We start from the raw sequence: 5,000 nt of genomic DNA, 5'->3' as shown, positions 1-5,000 counted from the left end.
AAAATGCTTAGTAATACGGCTCATATATCACAACCTCTGCGAAAGCCTTGTCAAATGTGTGAACTTGGGCGGCGAAGTGTTTAGTAATACGGCTCATATATCACAACCTCTGCGAAAGCCTTGTCAAATGTGTGAACTTGGGCGGCGAAATGCTTAGTAATACGGCTCATATATCACAACCTCTGCGAAAGCCTTGTCAAATGTGTGAACTTGGGCGGCGAAATGCTTAGTAATACGGCTCATATATCACAACCTCTGCGAAAGCCTTGTCAAATGTGTGAACTTGGGCGGCGAAATGCTTAGTAATACGGTCCATATATCACAACCTCTGGGAAATCCTTGTCAAATATGTGAACTTGGGCGGCGAAATGTTTAGTGATACGGCCCATATATCACAACCTCTGCGAAATCCTTGTCAAATATGTGAACTTGGGCGGCGAAATGCTTAGTAATACGGTCCATATATCACAACCTCTGGGAAATCTTTGTCAAATGTGTGAACTTGGGCGGCGAAATGTTTAGTGATACGGCCCATATATCACAACCTCTGGGAAATCCTTGTCAAATATGTGAACTTGGGCGGCGAAATGTTCAGTAATACGGCCCATATATCACAACCTCTGGGAAAGCCTTGTCAAATATGTGAACTTGGGCGGCGAAATGCTTAGTAATACGGCCCATATATCACAACCTCTGCGAAAGCCTTGTCAAATGTGGATGTGAAGACCCCGAAGTGTTTGGGAATAGGAGACCAGGAAGAGACGAAAGGAAGGGACTGGTGAAGAAAAGGAAGGAAGGAAGGAAGGAAGATGAAGTAACGGAAAGAAGAAAGAAAATGATAAGAAAAGGGGGTGAAGGATAGGAGAGAGAAGGACAAGGAGGGTGGCAGAGGCGGTAAATATGAAAAAAAACAAAAACAAGATTACAAGAAGAATAAAAGAAGAAAACGAAAAGATTAACGAAAAGTAGAAATAGATAAAAAGAAGAAAAGGAGGTGAAGGATAGGAGAGAGAAGGACAAGGAGGGTGATAGAAGCGGTAAATATGAAAAAAAACAAGATTACAAGAAGAATAAAAGAAGAAAACAAAAAGAATAACGAAAGAAGAAATAGATAAGAAGAAGAAAAGAAGGTGAAGGAAAGGAGAGAGAGGGACAAGGAGGTTGGCAGAGGCGGTAAATATGAAAAAAAACAAGATTACAAGAAAAATAAAAGAAGAAAACAAAAAGAATAACGAAAGCAGAAATAGATAAGAGGAAGAAAAGACGGTGAAGGAAAGGAGAGAGAGGGACAGGGAGGGTGATAAAAGGTAGTGGGGATGAAAACACGAAACCAAGAAAATTATAACAGGAAGAATAAAAGAAGAAAACAAAAAAGACTAACGAAAGAAGAATGCTACTATGAGATCACTATCATCATAATTATCCCCAGTAGCAAGGTGGGTGGGCGTGGCAGGAGTGGTGGCGATGGTGATGGTGATGGTGGTGGTGGTGGTGGTGGGTGGGTTTCCTAGCTCATCATCATTTACAACCACCACCACCACCACCACCACCACCACCCACTGAGATAGGAGAGGTAAAACAATGGAAAAGGAGAATAGGGAAGATAGGTTAGACTTTGGGTGTGGCGGTGGTGGTGGTGGTGGTGGTGGTGATATAGTGGAGGTGAGTGACCCTAGATATTATGTCCTCCTCCTCCTCCTCCTCCTCCTCCTCCTCCTGAAGGCCAAGGCTCCCGAGGCTCAGTGCAAAAAGTTAAATGAAACACAATACTCCGGCGGTCACCTGGAGGAGGAGGAGGAGGAGGAGGACGAAGAAGAGGAGGAAGGGTAGGAGAAGGAGGAGGCAAAGGAGAAAGAGGAAGAAGAGAAGAAAACATAGAAACATGGAAAGGCAGGCAACTTGACGCATACTAACTCACTACAAGGCTGCCCACTCAGGTGCTTAAGGGGCTATTACACTGGGCAAATTCTCCGTGGATCTTCAGTCAAACCACGATTTCCGCTAGCGCGATTCTCATTTGTTTCTTGTTATTGCTGCTGCTGATGATGATGAGTAATACCGTCGTCCTTCGGTGAAATCTACCGTAGCTTTGGAAGATCGTGGACACGTCAGAAAACCACGGAAATATGAGAACCACGCCAGCGGAAATCGTGGTTTGACTGAAAATCCACGGAAAATTTGCCCAGTGTAATAACCCCTTTAATCCACTCGACAGTCACTTGGCGCCGCTGAGCAGACCACAACACCTCGGCACGCACGTTGATTCACTCCTGTTGCAACGAAGTAAAGGTCGATGCAACTGATGAAGAAGTCGATGGTTCCAGCACTTACTACTTCAGCGGGGAGGTTGTTCCAGTATCGGATAACTCGGTCTGAAAAGAAGCTCCTGCCAGCGTCAGTATTTTACATCGCCTCGCTTGAGTAGGCAGACCACTGTTTCTAGTTCTTTTAGCGTTGGTTTGTACCTCGAAAAACTTGTAGTGGTTGACATTACTGAACTACCACTCCACTCTCCACCACAGAGGGAGAGAAAGATCTGGGGACTTTAATTATGTTACCAGGCTACCAGTGAAGGCGAAATCCATTACCAATCGCAGCGGACGGAGTAAGCGGATCGAGACGCTTGTGTGTGGCGGGGTGAAGTTACCAGTTGACGAGGTGGATGAAAAAGAGGAAATGTTTGTGGAAGGAGCAACAGATGATACAGAATTGAAGGGGCGAAGGTGACAGTTGACGAGGTGGATGAAAAATGGGAAATGTTTGTGGAATGAGCAGCAGAAGATAGAGAATTGAAGAGAGGAAGTTGGCAGTTGACGAGGTGGATGAAAAAGAGGAAATGTGTGTGGAAGGAGCAACAGAAGATACATAATTGAAGGGGCGAAGTTGGCAGTTGACGAGGTGGATGAAAAAGAGGAAATGTGTGTGGAAGGAGCAACAGAAGATACATAATTGAAGGGGCGAAGGTGACAGTTGACGAGGTGGATGAAAAAGAGGAAATGTGTGTGGAAGGAGCAACAGAAGATAGAGAATTGAAGAGAGGAAGTTGGCAGTTGATGAGGTGGATGAAAAAGAGGAAATGTGTGTGGAAGGAGCAGCAGAAGATAGAGAATTGAAGAGAGGAAGGAGAATGAAAAAAGGAAGTATAAAAAAAATAGAAAACAAAATAAAACAGAGGAAAACGAAAAATAAGTAAAAAAAAGTTAAAAAATAGCAGAGAGAGAGAGAGAGAGAGAGAGAGAGAGAGAGAGAGAGAGAGAGAGGATTTAGCTAAGAGTTACAACATAAGTCGGGACAAGAAAAGCCTGAAGATATTTTTAGAGACTTTGGAGAGAGAGAGAGAGAGAGAGAGAGAGAGAGAGAGAGAGAGAGAGAGAGAGAGAGAGAGAGAGAGAGAGAGAGAGAGAGAGAGAGAGACGGCAGATTATGTGAACGAGGAAATATAAAAAAACAAACAAAAAAAGGTAAGATAAGAAAATTAAAAAACAAACAAAAAAAACATGTACAAAAATAAAGATAAAGAAGATAAATAAAATAGAAAAAAGTTAACAAAAAGGAAGAAGTTAACGAACAAATAAATGAAGGAAAGAAGAAGAAAATGGAAATGGAAAGAAGAGACGAGAAGCAAGGAGAGAAGAGGAGAGGAAAAAAAGTAGAAACAGAGAAGGAAGAAAAAATGGGAAAAGAAGGAAGAGAAAGAAAGGAAGAGAAAGGGAGGAAAGGGAAGGGAAGAAACAGGAAGAAGAAAGAAGAAGAGAAAATGGGAGGAAAAGAAAGAAAGGATGAAAGGAAAAGAGATAAAAATGAAGAAGAGAAGGATATAAAAAAAGAAGAAAGCAAGGGAGAGAGAGAACGAAAGAAGGAGGAAAAGACAAAAATAGAAAAGGGAGGAAGGGAGCACACGATAAATGAAGAAGGGGAGAGAAAGAAGAAGGGAAAGACGAAGGGAGTGAAGGGAGGAAGACATTAATAAAGAGAAAGGGAGGGAAGGGAGAACACGAGAAAGGAAGAAAGGGAGGAAGGAAATGAAGGGAAAGAAGAGAGGAGGAAAGAAAAAAATAGGTACGAAAGAAAGAAATGAACAGAAAAAGGAAAAAAAAAGCAAATTAGTGAAAAGAAGGAGAGAGAGAGAGAGAGAGAGAGAGAGAGAGAGAGAGAGAGAGAGAGAGAGAGAGAGAGAGAGAGAGAGAGAGAGAGAGAGAGAGAGAATCCAACCCCAAATAATCCTCCGGGAATTAAAGTTTCTCGGATAAGATACAACTCCTCCTCCTCCTCCTCCTCTTCCTCTTCTTCTTCCTCTTCCTCCTCCTTCTCCTCCTATTCCTCCTCCAAGGTCGATCTCTCTCCCCCTTCCCTTCCTTCCTCCTTCTCTATCTAGTGTGACGTAAGCTTTCCCATCCGTGACGTAACTCTCTCTCTCTCTCTCTCAATAAGAATAAAAATAAAGTAGTAAAAGTAATAGTAGTAGTAGTAGTAGTAGTTGTAGTAGTAGTTGTAGTAGTAGTAGTAGTAGTAGTAGTAGTAGTAGTAACGATAGCAATGATAACAAAAGAGAATCGAACCATTTAAAAGGAGAATCATGCGAGACTCAACCCCATGAAACAAAGGATCAGGGAAATTATACGCCCACGTACACACGCACACACACCTCCCCTTCCCCCTTCCTTACACACACACACACACACACACACACACACACACACACACACACAAACACGCCTTACTCCTCCCCCTTCCCCCCTCCTCCCTCACCCCCAACACACAAATCAAAGAAAATTAAACAAACGAAACAAGTAAATAAACAAGGAAGACAGGATTCGTTCTCAAGGACTCCATGTATAATTAATGATGCTGATGATGATGATGGTGGTGGTGGTGGTGGTGGTGGCGGTGGGAAAGAAAGTGAAGGGAAGGGGAGGAAGGAAGGAGGGAAAGAAAGGGAAGCGAAGGGAAGAGGAAGGAAGGAGGGAAAGAAGAAAGAAAAAGGGAGGGGAAGAGAAGGG

At 43.1% G+C, this 5,000-nt stretch overlaps 1 protein-coding gene and 1 long non-coding RNA gene across 14 annotated transcripts in view; both read left to right on the top strand.

The window, feature by feature from the left end:
* Positions 1–5,000, top strand: part of LOC127005210 (echinoderm microtubule-associated protein-like 2) — a 137,015-nt gene that overhangs the window by 62,610 nt on the left and 69,405 nt on the right. The window lies entirely within an intron of this gene.
* LOC127005212 (uncharacterized) lies at positions 266–4,195 on the top strand. Of its 2 annotated transcripts, XR_007758374.1 has the most exons (4): positions 266–851; positions 995–1,160; positions 1,297–2,738; positions 2,979–4,195. It is a non-coding gene; the product is annotated as an uncharacterized LOC127005212 (long non-coding RNA). The 2 variants fall into 2 exon arrangements; XR_007758373.1 differs by having other exon boundaries at positions 995–2,738.

This window comes from Eriocheir sinensis, chromosome 29 (genome assembly GCF_024679095.1).
Source record: "Eriocheir sinensis breed Jianghai 21 chromosome 29, ASM2467909v1, whole genome shotgun sequence".
Classification (NCBI taxonomy): domain Eukaryota; kingdom Metazoa; phylum Arthropoda; class Malacostraca; order Decapoda; family Varunidae; genus Eriocheir; species Eriocheir sinensis.
This window is presented reverse-complemented; position numbering and strand designations above follow the sequence as displayed.